Below are 24,029 nucleotides of genomic sequence, written 5' to 3'. Positions count from 1 at the left end.
CCACACCAACCCCAGTTGGGGTATCCCTCCAGAACAAAGGGGGACTCCTGTGGAAGGAGGATTCTATCGTGGTACCTGAGGAAGTCCGGACCCTGGTTTTGGGGCATTGCCACGATCACCCGCTGGCAGGTCACTTTGGCCCAGTCAAGACTCTGGAGCTTCTCCGGCGCTCGTTTTGGTGGCCAAACATGGCTAAGGATTGCAAGCGCTACGTGAGATCCTGTACCATCTGCCAGAAGAGCAAACCATCAAGGAGCAAAGCCTGGGGGCTGTTGCGACCTTTGCCGATTCCCGAACGGCCTTGGCAGAAAATCGCGATGGACTTCATAGTCGAGCTCCCACCGTCACAAGACCACACGGCAATTCTGGTGGTCATTGATCGCCTATCCAAAATGGCTCACTTCGTGCCACTAAGAAAGACTCCGTCAGCAACCGAGACGGCGCGAATATTTATCCGGGAGATCGTTAGACTTCATGGAGTACCTGAGGACATCGTCTCTGATCGAGGGGTCCAGTTTACATCTAAGTTTTGGAGGGCTCTGTGCAAGGCCCTGGATATCAAGTTGTCCCTCTCCTCCGCGTTCCACCCTCAGACCAACAGTCAGACCGAGAGGACGAACCAGACCCTGGAGCAATACTTGCGTTGCTACACGTCTTTCCTGCAGGATGATTGGCTGTCACTTTTACCCCTGGCGGAGTTCGCTTATAACAACGCAAGCCATTCGGCAACGGGGCAGTCCCCATTCTTTTCGAATTATGGGTTCCACCCTGTCTTTCTCCCTGATTTGGTCTCTGAATGCCCAGTTCCGGCAACGCAGGATGCGTTGACCTTCTTCTCCGTCAATAACAAGTTACTCCAGGAAGCCATCGCTCGGGCTCAAGAGGACAATAAGAAGGAGTTTAACAAGAAACGAAGAGGGGATTTGGCGTTGCGGCCTGGGCAGAAGGTGTGGTTGGCCACAACCAACTTGAAGATGCTTTGTCCCTCGAAAAAATTGGGACCTAAATTTGTGGGGCCTTTTCAGGTAAAGCGGATGGTCAACGAAGTGGCATACGAGCTTATCCTTCCGGACACGTTCAGAATTCATCCAGTCTTCCATGTATCCCTGCTGAAGCCAGTGATCCCAGATGCCTTCCCAGAACGAGAATCCAGACCCCCAGAGGCCATAACGGTCGAAGGACAAGAGGAATTTGAGGTAGAAACGATCCTTAAGTGCCGAAGAAGGGGGGGCCAGACCCAATTCCTAATTAAGTGGAAGGGCTATGGTCCTGAGGACAATTCCTGGGAACCGGCTCATAATGTTCACGCACCGAGACTCGTCCGGGAGTTTCTTCGTGATCACCCGTGGTGGAGAGATCGGGTGGGCATCCGGAGGTTGCCCGTAGGGGAGGGGCAATGTCGGAGATCGCCGCGCCGCTGGGCTCGGCGCAGGCGCAGTACACCTCCCTCTACGCGAGCGCCGGGACTTGGCCGACCACGGCAATCAGGTTCGCGCATGCGCAGTAGTGTCCACGGGCGCGCGCCTGGCACCAGTGACAGCGCAGGGCGGGATATTTAAACGGCCCTGAGCTGTCATTCAGTGCCTTTTGGTCTCTTGTATCCTGTGAACCTGTGAACCTGTCTAAAGTAAGTTGCTGACCCGGATTGTGCCCTGACCTTGCTGTTTTCTCCTGTTCTTGACCCTTGCTTGCCTGACCTCTCTCCTGAATGCCCCCTATTGGATCTGACCTGCTGTTGCTGACCTGGCGTGTGACCCGACTATTCTTTGCCCGCTGCTCTGTACCGCACCGTCCCCATAGTTACTGACCCGGCTTGTATGACCCTGCTCCTGCTCAGCCATCCATCCATCCGTCCCTCTCTACGGGGTCTCCAGACCTCCTCATACCTGGCTCTCTCCCGTGGGAGCCCCTGGCGAATACCCCTACCACTGACGGGTGTCCTCAGTAGTCACGACCTGGTCCTGGGGTACTCCAAGTCCATCCCCACCATCAGGGGCCCTGGTGAACAAGTACTCTGGGGCTTAGACTCCGTGCGCTGGGAACATCCGATCAGTGGAGTGCTAGTGGTACCGCCGGGCGGTCCCTTACACCCACCATGAAACATGGTTGTGGCAGCATCATGTTGTAGGGATGCCTTTCTTCAGCAGGGACAAGGAAGCTGGTCTGTTAGGAATGGACTGGCCAGCAATGGTGGGACTCACCTGCCTTTTGATCTGCAGTACCAGGGCTGGCCAGCGGGTGCTCCCAGCAATCAGAGACTCAACCTTTCAGCCAGCTAAACACCTGGAACTGATGATGCTGGGGTATTTAAGGGATGGCCAGACCCACAGACTCTGCCTTGGTGTTGTGTTTCTCTTGGCCCTGTATCCTGTTCCTGCTCTCTGTTCCTGTCTGATTCTCTGCTACCTGTCCTGATCCCTGGCTTGTGACCCTGACCATCTCTCTGCTTGACCCTCTGTACTACGCTGCTTGCTACCTGCTGAACCTGGCCTGTGACCCCGACCATTCTCTGCTTGCTCCCCCTGTACCTACCTGCCCTATTGATATTGACCCGGCCTGCCTGACGACGCTTGCTTGTATATACTGTTATCTGTGGGTGGTTGGTTTGGTTTGTTTGCACTGTGTTATGTTTTAGTATTGCACTGCGTTTATGTTTGTATTGTTAGTGTTAATAAATTGTATTGTTTATCACATATCTGAAGTCTGCGTTTCCCTGCATCAGTCACACACCTCTGGTCATACCTGGGAGCCCTGACATTACACCAAGGCCAATCCTGACCAGAAGTGGCTGCACAGGGAAGCCATCTTGGCTTGTTGATGGGAAGGATGGATCTGGATGAGGTTGAATATTTATATCTGCTAGTGTTTGATGACAGGGAGTATGCTTATCAGACTCTGAAGGAGTATACCCGGGATGAACTGCTAGAATGTATACGGCTCGCTCATGTTCTAGTAGATCAGGGCACAGAGTTCTCTGAGGTGCAGCCTTTGATAGAAGTTTGTGCTGAGTTGGTTTCATCTGGTTCCCCCGAATGCAGGGATGAATTTTTGCCACCATTTAGTGCAGACCAGGTAGAGTCCCTGGTGTGGTTATTAGAGGATGATGTGGGTTACTTTCTGGAGCGTTATTCCACATGTTCACCACAGACACTAAGAGATTGTATAAACGCAGTGCAGTCATTGACCAGACAGGCTTTGTGTAAGCTCAGCTTTGTTCAACCCATACTGCAGACATGGACAGATTTGTTGCACCCAGCCTCAGTCAGCTTACAAAGACCCAGTCCTGCTTCTAATCTATTTCCTCAAAACTCTACTCCTGCATTCCCAACAGCTCCTCCTGCCCTGCTATCTACCGCATGTCAGTACCCTGTTCCCACTCGCTGCACCTATCCTGCCTTTAACCCTGTAAAAGAGCCCTCTGTAGCAACCGCTCCCTCTCCTGTTCCATTCTCCAGTTCTTCTCTGTCTCCAGCTGCTCCATTCGTTTGCAGACCTGCGTTTACTTGCAGTGCTCCAGTAGTTAAAACCAGAAAAAAGCGAAAATTCTTTCCAACCAATACCATCCTGCCAGTATCCAAACCGGTGAGCCTGCCTTCCGTGGTTCAGCCTGAAGCCTCTCTTCAGCCTGATGCCGGTACGCAGCCTGATGCCTCTCTTCAGCCTGATGCCTGTACGCAGCCTGATGCCTCTCTTCAGCCTGATGCCTCTACTCGGCCTGAAGCCTCTACTCGGCCTGAAGCCTCTACTCGGCCTGAAGCCTCTACTCGGCCTGATGCCTCTACTCGGCCTGAAGCCTCTACTCGGCCTGAAGCCTCTACTCGGCCTGATGCCTCTACTCGGCCTGAAGCCTCTACTCGGCCTGAAGCCTCTACTCGGCCTGATGCCTCTACTCGGCCTGATGCCTCTACTCGGCCTGATGCCTCTACTCGGCCTGAAGCCTCTACTCGGCCTGATGCCTCTACTCGGCCTGATGCCTCTACTCGGCCTGAAGCCTCTACTCGGCCTGAAGCCTCTACTCGGCCTGATGCCTCTACCCAGCATGATGAACTGATCCAGCCTGACGATCCTATTAGGCCAGTTGACTCGATGCCCGCTGTTGATCCAGATGATCCGGTACCTGATCCGGTGCCCGCTGTCGAGCCAAATGACCTGATGCCTGGTGACCCAGTGCCCGCTGTCATACCTGGTGACCCGATGCCCGCTGTCGAGCCAGACAATCCGGTACCTGATGACCCGGTGCTCACTGTCGTGCCTGTTGACTCGGAGCCCACTGCCTTGCCAGATGACGCGGTGCCCGCTGTCAAGCCAAATGACCTGATGCCTGGTGACCCAGTGCCCGCTGTCCAGCCAGACGATCCAATGTCTGACCCAGGGCCCGCGGTCATACCAGTTGACTCGGAGCCCACTGCCTTGCCAGATGACGCGGTGCCCGCTGTCGAGCCAGACAATCCGGTACCTGATGACCCGGTGCTCACTGTCGTGCCTGTTGACTCGGAGCCCACTGCCTTGCCAGATGACGCGGTGCCCGCTGTCAAGCCAAATGACCTGATGCCTGGTGACCCAGTGCCCGCTGTCCAGCCAGACGATCCAATGTCTGACCCAGTGCCCGCGGTCATACCAGTTGACTCGGAGCCCACTGCCTTGCCAGATGACGCGGTGCCCGCTGTCGAGCCAAATGACCTGATGCCTGGTGACCCGATGCCCGCTGTCCAGCCAGACGATCCAATGTCTGACCCAATGCCAGCGGTCATCCCAGTTGACTCGGAGCCCACGGTTGTGCCTGGTGACTCGGTGCCCGCCGCCCCGCCTGGGGGCCTGAGACCTGTCGCTCCTCCTGGGGGTCCGGCGCCCGCCGCTCCGCTTGAGGGCCCGAGACCTGTCGCTCCTCCTGGGGGTCCGGCGCCCGCCGCTCCGCCTGAGGGCCCGAGACCTGTCGCTCCACCTGGGGGTCCGGCGCCCGCCGCTCCGCCTGAGGGCCCGAGACCTGTCGCTCCACCTGGGGGTCCGGCGCCCGCCGCTCCGCCTGAGGGCCCGAGACCTGTCGCTCCATCTGGGGGTCCGGCGCCCGCCGCTCCGCCTGAGGGCCCGAGACCTGTCGCTCCGCCTGGGGGTCCGGCGCCCGCCGCTCCGCCTGAGGGCCCGAGACCAGTCGCTCCGCCTGGGGGTCCGGCGCCCGCCGCTCCGCCTGAGGGCCCGAGACCTGTCGCTCCGCCTGGGGGTCCGGCGCCCGCCGCTCCGCCTGAGGGCCCGAGACCTGTCGCTCCATCTGGGGGTCCGGCACCCGCCGCTCCGCCTGAGGGCCCGAGACCTGTCGCTCCGCCTGGGGGTCCGGCGCCCGCCGCTCCGCCTGAGGGCCCGAGACCTGTCGCTCCGCCTGGGGGTCCGGCGCCCGCCGCTCCGCCTGAGGGCCCGAGACCTGTCGCTCCATCTGGGGGTCCGGCACCCGCCGCTCCGCCTGAGGGCCCGAGACCTGTCGCTCCGCCTGGGGGTCCGGCGCCCGCCGCCCCGCCTGGGAGCACGATGCCTGTCGCCCCGCCTGGGGGCACGATGCCTGTCGCCCCGCCTGGGGGCACGATGCCTGTCGCCCCGCCTGGGGGCACGATGCCTGTCGCCCCGATGCCTGTCGCCCCGCCTGGGGGCACGATGCCTGTCGCCCCACCTGGGGGCACGATGCCTGTCGCCCCGCCTGGGGGCACGATGCCTGTCGCCCCGATGCCTGTCGCCCCGCCTGGGGGCCCGATGCCTGTCGCCCCGCCTGGGGGCCCGATGCCTGTCGCCCCGCCTGGGGGCCCGATGCCTGTTGCCCCGCCTGGGGGCCCGATGCCGGTCGCCCCGCCTGGGGGTCCGGCGCCCGCCGCCCCTCTTGGGGGCCCGGCGCCCGCCGCCCCTCCTGGGGGTCCGGCGCCCGCCGCCCCGCCTGGGGGTCCGGCGCCCGCCGCCCCGCCTGGGGGCACGATGCCTGTCGCCCCGCCTGGGGGCACGATGCCTGTCGCCCCGCCTGGGGGCACGATGCCTGTCGCCCCGATGCCTGTCGCCCCGCCTGGGGGCACGATGCCTGTCGCCCCGCCTGGGGGCACGATGCCTGTCGCCCCGCCTGGGGGCACGATGCCTGTCGCCCCGCCTGGGGGCACGATGCCTGTCGCCCCGATGCCTGTCGCCCCGCCTGGGGGCCCGATGCCTGTCGCCCCGCCTGGGGGCCCGATGCCTGTCGCCCCGCCTGGGGGCCCGGCGCCCGCCGCCCCTCTTGGGGGCCCGGCGCCCGCCGCCCCTCCTGGGGGCCCGGCGCCCGCCGCCCCTCCTGGGGGCCCGGCGCCCGCCGCCCCTCCTGGGGGCCCGGCGCCCGCCGCCCCGCCCGGGGGCCCGACGCCGGTCGCCCCGCCCGGGGGCCCGACGCCTGCTGCTCCGCCCGGGGGCCCGACGCCTGCTGCTCCGCCCGGGGGCCCGGTGCCTGCTGCTCCGCCCGGGGGCCCGGTGCCTGCTGCTCCGCCCGGGGGCCTGGTGCCTGCTGCTCCGCCCGGTGGCCCGCTGCCTGCTGCTTCGCCTGGTAAACCGATGTGCCTCTGCCCGGAGTCCTGCCCGATGTGCCTCTGCCCGGAGTCCTGCCCGATGTGCCTCTGCCCGGAGTCCTGCCCGATGTGCCTCTGCCCGGAGTCCTGCCCGATGTGCCTCTGCCCGGAGTCCTGCCCGATGTGCCTCTGCCCGGAGTCCTGCCCGATGTGCCTCTGCCCGGAGTCCTGCCCGATGTGCCTCTGCCCGGAGTCCTGCCCGGAGTCCTGCCCGATGTGCCTCTGCCCGATGTGCCTCTGCCCGATGTGCCTCTGCCCGGTGTGCCTCTGCCCGATGTGCCTCTGCCCGGTGTGCCTCTGCCCGGTGTGCCTCTGCCCGGTGTGCCTCTGCTCGGAGTCCTGCCCGATGTGCCTCTGCCCGATGTGCCTCTGCCCGGTGTGCCTCTGCCCGGTGTGCCTCTGCCCGGAGTCCTGCCCGATGTGCCTCTGCCCGATGTGCCTCTGCCCGGAGTCCAGCCCGGTGTGCCTCTGCCCGGAGTCCAGCCCGGTGTGCCTCTGCCCGGAGTCCAGCCCGGTGTGCCAGTCTTTGATATCCCGCCAGTTACCAGACCCGGGCGGTGGAACATTTTGCCCAGCTAGGACTGTTTGGAGCGTCCTGAGGCCGCTCCTTGGGGGGGGGGGTACTGTTAGGAATGGACTGGCCAGCAATGGTGGGACTCACCTGCCTTTTGATCTGCAGTACCAGGGCTGGCCAGCGGGTGCTCCCAGCAATCAGAGACTCAACCTTTCAGCCAGCTAAACACCTGGAACTGATGATGCTGGGGTATTTAAGGGATGGCCAGACCCACAGACTCTGCCTTGGTGTTGTGTTTCTCTTGGCCCTGTATCCTGTTCCTGCTCTCTGTTCCTGTCTGATTCTCTGCTACCTGTCCTGATCCCTGGCTTGTGACCCTGACCATCTCTCTGCTTGACCCTCTGTACTACGCTGCTTGCTACCTGCTGAACCTGGCCTGTGACCCCGACCATTCTCTGCTTGCTCCCCCTGTACCTACCTGCCCTATTGATATTGACCCGGCCTGCCTGACGACGCTTGCTTGTATATACTGTTATCTGTGGGTGGTTGGTTTGGTTTGTTTGCACTGTGTTATGTTTTAGTATTGCACTGCGTTTATGTTTGTATTGTTAGTGTTAATAAATTGTATTGTTTATCACATATCTGAAGTCTGCGTTTCCCTGCATCAGTCACACACCTCTGGTCATACCTGGGAGCCCCGACATGGTCAGAGTTGATGGGAAGATGGATGGAGCCGAGTACAGGGCAATCTTAGAAGAAAACCTGTTAGAGTATACAAAAGACTTGAGACTGGGGAGGAGGTTCACCTTCCAGCAGGACAATGACCGGAGCTATAATGAAATGGTTTAGATAAAAGCATATTCATGTGTTAGAATGGCCCAGTCAAAGTCCAGACTAGAGATGAGCGAAGTATTCAAAAATTCGATTCGGCTGATTCGGCGAATTCGAGGAATAAATTTGATTCGATGCGAATATATTCGCTGCGAATTTAACTTATAAAAAGGTGTTTCTAGGCTTCAGAGAGCCTTTATATTAGTGCAGAACACTGTACCTTTAATTTAAATGCCCTTGGAGTCTGCTGGGGAAGAGAAATAATACTGTCAGTCAGTATGACATGCAGATGAGTGCCGTCGATCTTAGAATCACCGCACACTTCACTCATTTGGGCAGTCACGGGGCCAAAACCAGAGTGTGGAGCCACAGTGTGGCGGTGGAGGCAGCAGCAATGGGAGGCCATACAGCACCCTATGACAAAATGGAACCCACCAGCAGTGTGAGGAGACCTGAAAGTGGCACATGGCAGAGTGTGGCGATGGAGACAGCAGCAATGGTAGGCCGTACAGGGACCCATGACAGATTACGGGCCTGGCAGCAGCATGAGGAGGCGGTACAGGGGCCCATGACAGATTACGGGCCTGGCAGCAGCAATGGGAGGCCCGTAATCTGCCAGCACCCTATGACAAAATGGAACCCACCAACAGTGTAAGGAGACCTGAAAGTGGCACATGGCAGAGTGTGGGGATGAAGTCAGCAGCAATGGGAGGCCGTACAGGGACCCATGACACACTCTGGACCTGGCAGCAGCAAGAGGAGGCGGTACAGGGGCCCATGGCAGAGTGGCGAAGCGTAAGCAGCTTAAATTGAAGGCCATACAGAGGCCTATGTTAAAAATAATAACATGTTTGGGGCATGATTCATGGCGGATTTAGTCAGTTGTATCAGGAACTGGTGGTTTGAAATCCAGACTAATCCACGCCTGATTCATTTTCACAAACGTGAGTCTCTCCACACTTTGGGTGGACAGTCGTGTCCTCCGCGGAGTTACAATACCTCCTGCTGCACTAGACACGCGCTCCGATGCCACGCTACTGGCCGGGCATGACAGCCTTTCAAGGGCAAATTCAGCTAGTTGGGGCCAAAGGTCAAGTTTAGTTGCCCAGTAGTCAAGGGGATTGTCTACCTCGGTTGGCAGGGTGCTGTCCAAGTAGGCCCGAGCCTGTTGTTTGAGGTCCTGCTCCAGGTCCACCTGATGCTGCTGCTGCTGCGGCTGGTTAGTAGTTTCCTCACTGCGCTGGTGAAGAAAGCTACTCATCATCGACTGCAGACTGAGGCAGCTGCTGCTGGTGGAGCTGCCACTGCTCCTACCACCCCACCCCTCCCCTGCTGCCATGGCAGCGGAACGCGAGTGCACAGGGCCCACAGTGTCTGAGGATGGACGTTGGTGCAGAAAGGCAGAGACCAACTGACTACATAGGTGGTTTTTATAGTACGTTATTTTGGGCTCCCTCTCAGCAGGTGTGAAAAAGGCCACCATTTTTGAACGGTACGAGGGTCCAACAAGGTGGACAGCCAAAAGTCATCCCTCTGTCTGATGGTTATTATTCGGCTGTCGCTACGCAAGCAACCGAGCATGCTATGGGCCATTTGTGCCAAGGAATGCGAGGGACTCCCTGCCTCCATCTCCACAGCATACTGCCACGGTGCGTCTGGGTCCTCTGTCTCCTCCTCTTCCTCCTCTACCAGATGCTCCTGCTCCTCCACTCCTGTCCGCTGAGTGGAAAAACCACCCATTTCACTCAATAATTCCTGAGCACCAATGTCCTCCTCTACCTCCTCCTCTTCTTCCTGTCCTGCCCCCACAGGGGTCATGTGGCGTTGAGATCTGTGCGCCACGTCTACCGCACCCTGACCAGCCATTGTTAACAGCATTTGTTCCAGGACGTGCAACAGAGGAATGACGTCGTTCATCCCATAGTCCTGCCGACTCACGAATAGCGTGGCCTCCTCAAAGGGCCTGAGCAAGCGGCAGGTGTCACGCATGAGCTGCCAATGGCTGACATCGAAGTTACACAGGGGAGTACCTTTATCCGCTTGTAACATCAGGAAATCGGTGATGGCCTTTCGCTGTTCATAAAGGCGGTCTAACATGTGTAGGGTTGAATTCCACCTTGTTGCAACGTCGCAGATCAGGCGATGCTGTGGAATTCCGTTCTGCCGCTGCAGCTCAAGGAGGGTGTGCTTTGCGGTGTAGGAATGGCTGAAATGCATGCAAAGTTTACGTGACATTTTAAGGATGTCTTGCAGTGGGATGGTGGATTTTAGGAACCGCTTGACAACCAGATTGAACACGTGAGCCATGCATGGCGCATGGCACAACCTTCCTTGACGCAGAGCAGACACCATGTTCTTTCCGTTGTCGGTCAACATGGTTCCGATTTTCAGTTTGCGCGGAGACAGCCATCTGTCGATTTCTCTGTTCATTACACTCAGAAGTTCCTCCCCTGTGTGACTACGTTCGCCAAGGCATACCAGGTGCAGCACAGCGTGACACCGTTGCGCCCTGCACATGTGATATGCCAGTCGGGTAATGGGACTTGGCACGGGGGTGGCGGCTGAGGACACGGCGGAAGAAGAGGTGGTAGAGGCGGACATCTTTTGTGGACCAAGGACGTGCAAACGTGGAGGCAAAAGCGGCGTGACCTGTCCAAGTTGCTGGTGCGGCTGTGCCGGCACCACGTTCACCCAGTGGGCCGTAAATGACATGTACTGTCCCTGACCGTAGTTACAGCTCCACACGTCGGCGCTGCCGTGCACTTTGGCAGAGACCGACATGCTCAAAGACTGGCCCACCATCTCTTCTACATGTGAATGCAGGGCTGGCACTGCCTTTTTGGCGAAGAAATGACGGCTTGGCACTCTCCACCGCGGCGCGGCACAAGCCATCATTTCTTGGAAAGGTGCTGAGTCCACCACTTGGAAAGGGAGGGACTGCAGCACCAGCAACTTGGACAGGAGGACGTTCAGCTTTTGCACCGTCGGGTGCGTGCTCGCAAACTGTTGTCTCTTGGAAACGGATTCCAAGAAAGACTGCTGACGGAATCCGTGAAGAGGAGTAGCAGGAGAAGGAGCATCTGAACGAGTGGAAGATGCCAACGAGCGACAACTCCCCTCAGCAGAGGTGTTGGAGCCTTGACTGGCTGATAGAGGGCGATTGACGTCGGGTGACGGAGCAAGTAACGGAGCGGGTGATGGAGCGGGGGCTGGGGCAGGCAGAACCGCCGTATCTTTATCACGGTTTTCCCAGGCCACCAAATGGCGACGCTGCATATGCTGACGCAACGCTGTAGTCCCAACATGGGCCCCCTGGCCACGCTTGACTTTCTGGCCACATAGTCGACATACGGCTATGTTTACTTCCTCGGGCGGCTTGACGAAAAATTGCCACACCGCCGAGTAGGAAACTTTGCCCCCGATACTCCTCACTGGCTGACTGCTACTTCCTCCGTGCACACCGGCACCACTACTGGCCGTGGTGGTAGGCTGCAGTGGAGCTGGTGCTCTACTCCGTGGCCGTTTGCCTCCACTGACACTGCTGCGACCCTGCTGCCTCCTGGGCAACCCACCGACTGTTTTGCTCGCTGCCAAGCTGCCACCCTCTTCTCCTGATGATGCGGAAGAAATAGCCTGATGACGACGAGGCTGCCAAGTGCGATCAGCCTCATCATCATCAATTAGGGTCTCCGCCTCACTACTAGCCCCCTCGGCTGCGTGTGGGTCAGGAGACAGACCTGTCTCTAGACCGGCTACCGAGCCACTCTCCTCGCCACTACTTCTTCGCCTGGCTGCTGAAGAGGCGGATGTCTCCCCCCGTTCCTGACCGCCCTCTGTTAGCTCTTCCTCACTGTACAGTGGGGCTGAGCCCATAGCATGCGATACTTCGCTTGGTGAGGGAACACCAAAGGACAGGGGCAGGTAGAGGACACGTGATTTCAGTGGGGTTGCTCCCGGGCCATGCCAACTAACGGTTGTGTCTGACGTACCCACCGACCGTTGGCTGTAGGTGTCAGAGGTGACCTGGGAAGAGGAAGACGACCGAGCCAACCAATCGATGATGGCAGGGTTGTCGGTGGAGACACGACCGCTGGATGACACCGGGAGCACTGGCCTCTGGCTGCGACTAGTGCTGCCTCCACCCCTTCCTCTGCTGCCACGTCTGCTCGCTCCTAAAACATGGCCTCCTCTGCCACTCCTCTGCGTGTTGTCTGACATACTCTTTAATTAAACGATTCTGTGTCCCCGAGTAACAATTCTGTGTCCCTGAGTAACAATTCTGTGTCCCTCAGTAACAATTCTGTGTCCCTCAGTAACAATTCTGTGTCTGTCCCTGAGTAACAATTCTGTGTCCCTCAGTAACAATTCTGTGTCCCTGAGTAACAATTCTGTGTCCCTCAGTAACAATTCTGTGTCCCTCAGTAACAATTCTGTGTCCCTCAGTAACAATTCTGTGTCTGTCCCTGAGTAACAATTCTGTGTCCCTCAGTAACAATTCTGTGTCCCTCAGTAACAATTCTGTGTCCCTCAGTAACAATTCTGTGTCCCTCAGTAACAATTCTGTGTCTGTCCCTGAGTAACAATTCTGTGTCTGTCCCTCAGTAACAATTCTGTGTCCCTCAGTAACAATTCTGTGTCCCTCAGTAACAATTCTGTGTCTGTCCCTGAGTAATAATTCTGTGTCCCTCAGTAACAATTCTGTGTCCCTCAGTAACAATTCTGTGTCCCTCAGTAACAATTCTGTGTCCCTCAGTAACAATACTGTGTCTGTCCCTGAGTAACAATTCTGTGTCCCTCAGTAACAATTCTGTGTCCCTCAGTAACAATTCTGTGTCCCTGAGTAACAATTCTGTGTCCCTCAGTAACAATTCTGTGTCCCTGAGTAACAATTCTGTGTCTGTCCCTGAGTAACAATTCTGTGTCCCTCAGTAACAATTCTGTGTCCCTGAGTAACAATTCTGTGTCCCTCAGTAACAATTCTGTGTCCCTCAGTAACAATTCTGTGTCCCTCAGTAACAATTCTGTGTCTGTCCCTGAGTAACAATTCTGTGTCCCTGAGTAACAATTCTGTGTCCCTCAGTAACAATTCTGTGTCCCTCAGTAACAATTCTGTGTCCCTGAGTAACAATTCTGTGTCTGTCCCTGAGTAACAATTCTGTGTCTGTCCCTGAGTAACAATTCTGTGTCTGTCCCTGAGTAACAATTCTGTGTCCCTCAGTAACAATTCTGTGTCCCTCAGTAACAATTCTGTGTCCCTCAGTAACAATTCTGTGTCCCTCAGTAACAATTCTGTGTCTGTCCCTCAGTAACAATTCTGTGTCTGTCCCTCAGTAACAATTCTGTGTCTGTCCCTGAGTAACAATTCTGTGTCTGTCCCTGAGTAACAATTCTGTGTCCCTGAGTAACAATTCTGTGTCCCTGAGTAACAATTCTGTGTCCCTCAGTAACAATTCTGTGTCCCTCAGTAACAATTCTGTGTCTGTCCCTGAGTAACAATTCTGTGTCCCTGAGTAACAATTCTGTGTCCCTCAGTAACAATTCTGTGTCCCTCAGTAACAATTCTGTGTCTGTCCCTGAGTAACAATTCTGTGTCCCTGAGTAACAATTCTGTGTCCCTCAGTAACAATTCTGTGTCCCTCAGTAACAATTCTGTGTCCCACAGTAACAATTCTGTGTCTGTCCCTGAGTAACAATTCTGTGTCTGTCCCTGAGTAACAATTCTGTGTCCCTCAGTAACAATTCTGTGTCCCTCAGTAACAATTCTGTGTCTGTCCCTGAGTAACAATTCTGTGTCCCTCAGTAACAATTCTGTGTCCCTCAGTAACAATTCTGTGTCCCTCAGTAACAATTCTGTGTCCCTCAGTAACAATTCTGTGTCTGTCCCTGAGTAACAATTCTGTGTCCCTGAGTAACAATTCTGTGTCCCTCAGTAACAATTCTGTGTCCCTCAGTAACAATTCTGTGTCCCTCAGTAACAATTCTGTGTCCCTCAGTAACAATTCTGTGTCTGTCCCTCAGTAACAATTCTGTGTCTGTCCCTGAGTAACAATTCTGTGTCTGTCCCTGAGTAACAATTCTGTGTCCCTCAGTAAAAATTCTGTGTCTGTCCCTGAGTAACAATTCTGTGTCCCTCAGTAACAATTCTGTGTCCCTCAGTAACAATTCTGTGTCTGTCCCTGAGTAACAATTCTGTGTCTGTCCCTGAGTAACAATTCTGTGTCTGTCCCTGAGTAACAATTCTGTGTCCCTCAGTGACAATTCTGTGTCCCTCAGTAACAATTCTGTGTCCCTCAGTAACAATTCTGTGTCTGTCCCTCAGTAACAATTCTGTGTCCCTGAGTAACAATTCTGTGTCCCTGAGTAACAATTCTGTGTCCCTGAGTAACAATTCTGTGTCCCTCAGTAACAATTCTGTGTCTGTCCCTGAGTAACAATTCTGTGTCTGTCCCTGAGTAACAATTCTGTGTCTGTCCCTGAGTAACAATTCTGTGTCCCTCAGTAACAATTCTGTGTCCCTCAGTAACAATTCTGTGTCCCTCAGTAACAATTCTGTGTCCCTCAGTAACAATTCTGTGTCTGTCCCTGAGTAACAATTCTGTGTCTGTCCCTGAGTAACAATTCTGTGTCCCTAAGTAACAATTCTGTGTCCCTAAGTAACGGTTCTGTGTCCCTAAGTAACGGTTCTGTGGCCCTAAGTAACGGTTCTGTGGCCCTAAGTAACGGTTCTGTGTCCCTAAGTAACAATTCTGTGGCCCTAAGTAACGGTTCTGTGGCCCTAAGTAACGGTTCTGTGTCCCTAAGTAACAATTCTGTGTCCCTAAGTAACGGTTCTGTGGCCCTAAGTAACGGTTCTGTGGCCCTAAGTAACGGTTCTGTGTCCCTAAGTAACAATTCTGTGTCCCTAAGTAACGGTTCTGTGGCCCTAAGTAACGGTTCTGTGGCCCTAAGTAACGTTTCTGTGGCCCTAAGTAACGGTTCTGTGGCCCTAAGTAACGATTCTGTGTCCCTAAGTAACGGTTCTGTGTCCCTAAGTAACGGTTCTGTGGCCCTAAGTAACGTTTCTGTGGCCCTAAGTAACGGTTCTGTGGCCCTAAGTAACGGTTCTGTGTCCCTAAGTAACGATTCTGTGTCCCTAAGTAACGATTCTGTGGCCCTAACTCTCTCCCTGAATACAGACAGCTCTGCCTCTCTTGAATGACTGGAGGCTAATGCAGAATTCTAAAATGGCCGCAATTTATAGCTCGACCATTACACAGTGCTGGCTGGCTGGCTGCTGATTGGCTAATGCGATCACATGTCATGAATGAATGCATAATGGGTCAGCGCGCCTTGTCTGCGCGCCTTCCCAGAGATCCCCGCTCCGTCGCCGCACATGTCGCCGCCATTTTAGGAAAAATTTCGATCCGCGCATCCGAAGTCTGCTAATTTTCGGATTCGGCGCGAGGATATTTTTCCTAAAATTCGAAACGAATTCCACTTCGCCAAGTTCGATTCGCTCATCTCTAGTCCAGACCTAAGTGCAATTGAGAATCTGTAGCAAGACTTGAAAATTGCTGCTCACAGACGCTCTTCGTCCAATCTGACAGAGCTTGTGCTATTGTGCAAAGAGGAATGGGCAAAAATTTCACTCTCTAGATGTGCAAAGCTGGTAGAGACATACCCAAAAAGACTTGCAGCTGTAATTGCAGCCAAAGTACTGACTCGGGATACAAATGCACGCCACACTTTTCAGATATTTTTTTAAAAATTTGAAAACCATTTATCATTTTCCTTCCACTTCACAATTATGTGGTCTATCACATAAAATCCCAATAAAAACATTATTATTATACAGGACTTATATAGCGCCGACAGTTTGCTAAGCGCTTTACATAATGGAGGGAGACATTACAGTAACAATACAGTTCAATACAAGAGGGATTAGAGGGCCCTGCTCCTTGGAGCTTTCAATCTAGAAGGGAGGGGATAGTGGTACAAGAGGTAATTGGCTGTGGGGGATGGAGTGGTAGGAGGAGTAGAGGATTGCAATATTAGCTGGGGTCAGGGTAGGCTTCCCTGAAGAGATGGGTTTTCACAGTGCGCCTGAAAGTGAGGAGAGTAGGCGATAGCCTGATAGATTAGGGTAGGGAGTTCCAGAGGATGGGTGAAGCCCTTGAGAAGTCCTGGAGAGGAGGAGACAAGGGAGCTATAGAGTAGGAGGTCTTGCGAGGAGCAGAGAGTACGGTTTGGGTGGTATTTAGAGACAAGGTCGGTGATGTAATTAGGGGCAGTGTTATGAATGGCTTTATACGTCAGTGTTAGTGTTTTGAATTTTATCCGCTGAGCAATTGGAAGCCAGTGGAGGGATTGGCAGAGAGGGGTGGCAGATACAGAGCGGTTAGTAAGGTGAATGGTGGGAGAGAGGGAGTTGCAGTAGTCAAGGCGTGATATAATAAGGGAGTGGATGAGCTGCTTAGTGGTTTCAGAGGTTAGGAACGGTCGTATCTTGGAGATGTTATGGAGATGAAGTCTACATGAGTTTGTCAGCGATTGGACCTGGGGCTGAAAGGACAGATTGGAGTCTAGGATTACGCCTAGTACCCTAGCATGAGGGGTGGGACTGATGATAGTGCTGTTGATCTTGATGGAGAAGTCGGGGGGGGGGCACGGACTGGGGGGGAATACTAGGAGCTCAGTTTTGGACAGGTTGAGTTTGAGGAAGTGGAGTGACATCCAGTCCGATATGTCACTTAGTAAGCTGGTGATGCGATTGGAGACTGGGTGAGATGAGGGGTAGAGAGATAGATTTGTGTGTCTTCAGCATAGAGATAGTAGTTGAAGCCGTGGGAGTTTATCAGTTGGCCAAAGGAGGAGGTGTAGATGGAGAAGAGGAGGGGTCCGAGGACAGAGCCTTGAGGGACCCCAACAGAGAGAGGGAGTGAAGGGGAGGTGACAGGGTTATAGGTAACACTGAAGGAGCATTGTGATAGATAAGGAGAACCAGGAGAGAGCGGAGTCTCTGAGGCCAAGAGAGTGCAGTTTTTTTGAGGAAGAGGGGGTGGTCAACCGTTTCAAAAACCGCAGAGAGGTCGAGTAGTAGGAGTATGGTATAGTGGCCATTGGTTTTGGCGGTTAGTAGGTCGTTGGGGAGTTTGAGTAGGGCAGTTTTGGTGGAGTGTAGGGGGCGGAAGCCAGACTGTAAAATGTCGAGAAGGTTGTTGTCGGTGAGATGGGAGCTCAGGCGATTGTAGACTAAGCGTTCTAGGAGTTTAGAGGTGAATGGCAGTAGGGAGATGGGTCTTAAGTTGTTCAGGTCGGTGGGGTCCAGGGAGGGTTTCTTAAGTATGGGAGTGATGTGCGCGTGCTTTAGAGGGGAAGGGACGGTACTTGTGGAAAGGGAAAGGTTGAAGATGTGAGTGAGGGAGCACAGGATGGAAGAGGAGGGGGACCGCAGGAGTTATGAGGGGACAGGGTCCAGGGGGCAGTTGGTGAGGCGGGCTTCGGAGAAAATCTTAGTGACCTCTTCGGTAGTAGTGAGGTCAAGGGAGCAAAGTGTTGAGGGGGTTATTGTGTGAGGAGTGCTAGGTGGGGTTGGTGTCTGAGCAGTGCCGAAGTCCCTACGAATTGCGTCAATCTTGTTTTTGAAGTGGTTAGCAATCTCGAGGGCGGTGAGGTACTGGGTGGAGGTGGAGGCAGAGAAAGTAGAGAGTTAAAAGTGGAGAAGAGCCGACGAGGACTGGAGGAGAAGGTATTAATGAGGGTAATAAAGTAGGCTTGTTTGGCAGCGTGAAGGGAGGAAGTGTACGCTAGGAAGGCAGATTTATAGTGGGTGAACGCTTGTTGGGATTTGGTTTTGCGCCATAGTCGCTCTAGCGCACGACTATATTGTTTGAGGTTTCTGCTTTGGTCGGTCTGCCAGGGTTGTAGCGGTCGGGGCCTACTGCTTCGTGTTGTTGGGGGTTCGAGCGAGTCTAGGGTGGCTGAGAGCGAGTTGTTGTAGACAGTAGTGGCCAGGTCAGGGCATGGATGCTGTCGTAAAGTTGGTCAGCTGCAGAGTGGAAGGGAGCAGGGTTTCAGTTCCGGGGTTTCTGCTGGTAACTGTTTGCCATTTGGAGGGATAGGTGTTTGAGGATGAGGAGACAGAGAAGGTGATGAGGTTGTGGTCGGAGAGAGGAAAGGGGGCGTTTGTGAGGTTGCAGGGAGTGCAAAGATGACAGAAGACAAGGTCAAGAGTGTTCTAGTCAGAGTGAGTGGAGGACTGTATGCACTGTGCTAGTGCAAAAGAAGAGGTTATTTGGAAGAGTTGGGATGTAGCCGGGTTATTGATGTTGATAGGAATGTTGAAGTCTCCAAGAATGATAGTGGGTAGCTCAGAGGAGAGAAAGAAGGGTAGCCAGGTGGCGAAGTCGTCAAGAAAGCGGGACACGGGTCCAGGAGGCCAATAGATCACTGCAATCCTCAGAGAGATTGGAGAGAATAGCCGGATGCAGTGGGTCTCGAAGGAAGAGAAGGATAGAGAGGGAGGGTTAGGGAGGACCTGGAAGGTGCTCAGTGGTGACAGGAGCATACCAACCCCACCACCTTTCCGACCACTGGGTCTGGGTGAGTGGGTCCAGATGTGACCTCCATAGGAGAGTGCTGCGGGGGAGGCAGAGTCTGTTTCTTTGACATTTATGTTTTTGGTTGTAACATGACAAATGTGGAAAATTTCAAGAGGTATGAATACTTTTTCAAGGCACTGTATGTGCTTCACTTTGGAACATGTATATTTCTGAAGCTGGAGATGGTTCCTACTTATTACAATATATCTAAAGCCAACACTATTTTTTTTCTTCTTTTGGATGTTATATAAAATGGTAAATCCATCAGTTTGTTCCACTTTCTTCCTTTTCAAAGAAACAGCAGGAGGCGAGATTAAAAAAAAAGAAAAAAGGATTTTACCACTTTCATACTTCATCCAACCAAACATTTTTGGTTTGGATATACCTTAAAGTGGTTGTAAACCTCTGGCATGACACATGAACAATGCATAAACCTCTATAGTGTGTACTTGTCCCAATTCAGACCACTCATGTTTGTCTGCTGCCTCGTTCCTCTGCTATCAGCATAAATCACCTCTGACAAGTTTTCTTGACACCAAGATGTAAAAAGGTGATGAGGGAGGGAGCCCCAGCAAACAGCCTGTTGACAGCCTCTGCTGTATTCCTGTGTGCTGTGTAAAGGGGGGTATGCCCCTTCCCTCCAATCAGCTCTCAACTCTCCTGAGCTCTACAGAGTGTAACTTCAGCCCCCTGCCTCTTGATTTCTGAAAGCTCAGATATGTTTTATAAATTCTGAACTTTGATTGGTTGCAGAGAAGAAAGGACTGCAGGTAAACATGTATAACTTATGTAGGAGGATTTATTTCACCTCTGGTCATCGCCTGAAGCCAATCACTTCACTGGGTATATGTGAGGGTTTACAACCACTGTAAAGTTCTTTGGAAGACACTCACTGTACCAAGGCTTTGTCTAACCTAAAACAATCAACACAAGCTGCAGACACACAAATTAGAGAAAAAAAGATAAAATATCATATTTTGATTCCAGCAAAGGGAATTACCAAATAAAAACTTATACTTTCCTCAGTCATAACTGCAGCACAGACCATTAGTGGATAAGCAGTTGTGGCACATTGTAGTTGAAGGCCTGATCTTGACTGGAATCAAGTTCTGTAATGTCATATAACGTTCAATTATCAGTCCTTTAAAGTGTTACTAAACCCAGGCCCCTGCATCCACTATATCTGGTCTCCCACAGTACACAGAACATGGAAATGCAATTATTTTAGTAAATATAAACTGCTAAATACCTTTCCTCATCAGCAGTTAGAGCTGTCTTGTGACTTCTATCAGTGTCCAGCAGAGCAATGGTTAAAGCTGGTAGGAGGAGTTTTCATTCTCTCCTGATTGTCCTCTGAGGCTGCATAACCCCTGACCTCTGTCTGACCAGTGCTGACTGGCCCTGTGCTGATCACATACACTCTTCCAAGAAAAAAAAACTTCTCTAGCAATACACACCAAACTGAGCATGTGCAGCTTGCCCCCAAGGGTCCATTCTATCAGCAGATGGAGACAGTGGAAGAAAGGGAGGATCAGAGAAGACAGGATCAAACATTCTTTTAACACAATGTGGAGGATTAACCCCATAGGTTCAGCAGTGAGTATCACAAGCATGCTTTATAGTATAGACCAGGGGTCTGCAACCTTTAAGACATAAAGAGCCACTTGGACCCGTTTCCGAAGGGAAAAAAAAGACTGGGAGCCGCAAAACCATTGCAACATTTAAAACAAATCCGACACTGCATATATTGTTTCTTACCTTAATGCTATATACAGGATCGTGCAGTTAGCTGTCAATCTGAAGAAAAAAAGAACTTTTTCACTTAACAATGTAAAATATATTTTTGCACATTAATAGCTAATTAAAATATTTAATTTATCTGGTTAATGGGATTTTTTCTCCTGAACCTCAGTGCACAGTGTCTGCACATCAGGGCTGTAAGACGTCACCTTCATTTTCACACAGGCTTGCAAGCTGTCATCTGTGAGGCGTGATCGATGTTTGTTTTTAATATAGTTCATGTTGGAGAAGACCTGCTCACATACATATGTGGAGCCGAAGATCGACAGCACTCCAAATGCATACTTTTTATTTTGAGAGCCACATTTTTAAAACTGAAAATACATCCCCCATAGTAATTCATCCCCCATATAGTAATTCATCCCCCATATAGTAATTCATCCCCCATAGTAATTCATCCCCCATATAGTAATTCATCCCCCATATAGTAATTCATCCCGCATATAGTAATTCCTCCCCCATAGTAATTCATCCCCCATAGATTAATTCATCCCCCATAGTAATTCATCCCCCATATAGTAATTCCTCCCCCATAGTAATTCATCCCCCATATAGTAATTCATCCCCCATATAGTAAGTCATCCCCCATATAGTAAGTCATCCCCCATAGTAATTCATCCCCCATATAGTAAGTCATCCCCCATATAGTAATTCATCCCCCATATAGTAATTCATCCCCCATATAGCAATTCATCCCCCATAGTAATTCATCCCCCATATAGTAATTCATCCCCCATATAGTAATTCCTCCCCCATATAGTAATTCATCCCCCATAGTAATTCATCCCCCATATAGTAATTCATCCCCCATATAGTAATTCATCCCCCATAGTAATTTATCCCCCACATAGTAATTCATCCCCCATAGTAATTAATCCTCCACATAGTAATTCATCCCCCACATAGTAATTCATCCCCCATAGTAATTCATCCCCCATATAGTAATTCATCCCCCATATTAATTAATCCCTCATATAGTATTTCATCCCCCATAGTACTATTCCCCCCCAAGTAGTAAGCCAAGTCCCCCCCGTGTCAATTCACTTACCTTTGCTCCGCGCGTTCCTCTCGCCGTGTTCCCGCGCCGTTCCGGTCTTGAGGGCGGACTGTGAGAGGAGAGGAGTTCGTCACGCTGCCCCGCCTACATCCTGGCTGCCCCGCCTACATCCTGACAGCCAATGTTCCACGCTCCGCGGGCCGGATTAAAAGGTCCGCCGGGCCGCTGCAGAGTCCTGACTTTTGAGGCGGCCGCCCGAGAGGAGGGAGGGGAGTGGGCACCCGGCACACAGAAGAGCCGCATGTGGCTCGCGATCCGCGGCTTGCCGACCACTGAAACCCTATTGCCTGTCACCTGGTGGGCAGTGTGCTCCGGAGCCGCAGCAAAGATGAAAAAGAGCCGCATGCGGCTCTGGAGCCGCGGGTTGCCGACACCCGGTATAGACTTACAGATTTTACTGTTGTGGGTTTAGTAACATTTTAATGCATTAATGAGGCAACATGGTTAAAACTTCAGCATCTGTTTCTCCCAGCTTACATGACCATTGAAATGTTCTGCTAAGATTACATCTCTCAAATATACCAAAATCTTGCATTACCTACTTTATCCTCATCATACACAGAGGGGTTGATTTACTAAAGCTGGAAAGTGCCAAATCTGGTGCAGCTCTGCAGAGAAACCAATCAGCTTCCAGGTTTTATAATCAAACCTTAACTGAACAAGCTGAAGTTAGAAGCTGATTGGCTCTCATGCACAGCTGCACCAGATTTTGCACTTTTCAGTTTTAGTAAATCTACCCCAGAGCCATGTTGTCATCCATATCAAAAGCTTAGAGTCCCGGCCTCTCTTCACTAAAGCAGGTTATAAATTACTGTCAACCAAGTGACCTTCAAGCATTTCCAATGCCTGATCCATTATTAAACCACTAGTCCCTTATGTATATTAAACACCTAAAGCAAATCATTTGTCTACATCAGACATGCATTGAGCAACTACTCATCACTGTGTCAAAACTCAAAGTACATACTTTGCCTTGGTCATACAAAACCTTAGCATTGTTCACTAAAGCCCAACTTCCAAAGCATTAGATGAACTTCTGTCAGGTATTTTTATAGACTATATCACCATTGAAAGGTTTCCCTTCATTTCCTGGAATCTCTCCAATGGGGACACACACTGCAATACACATTATTCAGTAAAATGGGAAAGGGTTAGAAACTCTGCCTTGGTATTATTACTGTCAGTGAAAACAGCTCCCCATGTTCCTTGTCCGGCTGCCACAGGGTCAGAAGTGCAGTGCAATCTTCCCAACAAGATCACACAAAGCAATACAAACTTGAAAGCCGTATTTACTCCTCCCAAGCATATACTAAAAAGTTTTGACTTGAGCTAGGATTTAAATAGCCGCTTGCTGACCCGCCACTGAACATATATTGCAGTGTAGCAGCAGCAGCTACGGGTTCAGTGACATACTGTTACATTGCTGTGGGTTTCCCCTGCGTGTGCCCCTACCCGCCTACTGCCCTATGATTTGACACAGTGGGAACTTGTCAACAGATCCCCACCAATGATTCATGGCTGGGACCTGCTGATCAGCTGTGTCAAATCACAGCCTAGAGCACTGTGTTGACAAACAGCACAGGGCTCCATAAAGAGGGAACAATCGCTTTGTTTCTTTTCCCTGCTAAGAAGGGAAAAGTAACAAATCAATCTGTAGTAAAAGGCAGCACACAGTACACACGTTAACACTTGGTAGGCACACAATTAACCCCTAGATTTCCCATAGATGTTAACCCATTCCCAACCAGTGTCATTAGTATAGTGACGGTGTATATTATTAGCACTGATCACTGTACTAGTGTGATTGGAGTTGTCAGTGACAGTTCCCACAAATAGAGCTTTCTTTTGGTGGTATTTGATCATTAGTATCAGTTACGGTGAGATTGCCCAACACACTATCACAGTCCCACTATAAGTTGCTGATCGCCGCCATTACTAGTATAAAACAAAATTAAATAAATAATCCAGTTACCAAAAAAATATAGCAGAATACACCGTGGCCTACATTTATGAAGAAATTTGATTTTTTTTTGTTAAATTTTATTGAATATGTTTTACAGCAAAAAAGTATTTTCATTTAAAAAATATAAAAAACCCAGTAGTGATCAAATACCACCAAAAGAAAGCTCTATTTGTGTGAAAAAAAAAATCATATAAATTTAATTTAGGTACAGTGTTGCATAACCAGTTAAAGTAGCACAGTGCCAAATAGCAAAAAATGGCCTGGCCAAGAAGGAGGTAAAATCTTCCAGAGCTCAAGTGGATAAGTGCACTTTCAGACAAAGCAAGCAAATAGTTTTTTTACCCCTTTATACTAACCTAAAAGGTTCAATTCCTCCCTTTCACAGATGTATACTTAGACATAATGGTCATGGCCTTCATTGTTTGCTTACATCCAGCAACAGTGAAAGCAGTGAAAGGCTCCCTCTCTCCTTGTCACGCTTACACACTAAAACCCCATGGACTCCTATGGGGCTTGCCTACCTCTGTCTACCTATCAGGGAATGGCTCCATAGAAGTCTCTGAGGCTGTAATGTGTAGGCACAGCCAGGAGAGGAAGCCTTTCATCATGGTACCTAAACAAACACCGGAGGCCATAGTTGTATTTCAGTAAGTTCCTAGAGGGTGACATGGTTTAGGTCAGGGCAAAAAAAAACTAAGAACCCTTTGTCTGAACATAC

The 24,029-nt window shown here is 52.0% G+C and overlaps 1 protein-coding gene across 1 annotated transcript in view; it reads right to left on the bottom strand.

Moving 5' to 3' along the window:
* The window catches only part of HENMT1 (HEN methyltransferase 1), a 53,816-nt gene extending 34,214 nt beyond the window's left edge, over positions 1–19,602 (bottom strand). The window contains exon 1 of the mRNA XM_089691285.1: positions 19,492–19,602. The gene's annotated coding sequence lies outside the window, so the exon portion shown is untranslated. The remainder of the gene's footprint in view (positions 1–19,491) is intronic.
* Between the last annotated feature and the right edge of the window lie 4,427 nt (positions 19,603–24,029).

The sequence above is a fragment of the Staurois parvus genome, unplaced genomic scaffold (assembly GCF_062004578.1).
Source record: "Staurois parvus isolate SC_StPar_1 unplaced genomic scaffold, SC_StPar_1.0 ptg000560l, whole genome shotgun sequence".
Classification (NCBI taxonomy): Eukaryota; Metazoa; Chordata; class Amphibia; order Anura; family Ranidae; genus Staurois; species Staurois parvus.
This window is presented reverse-complemented; position numbering and strand designations above follow the sequence as displayed.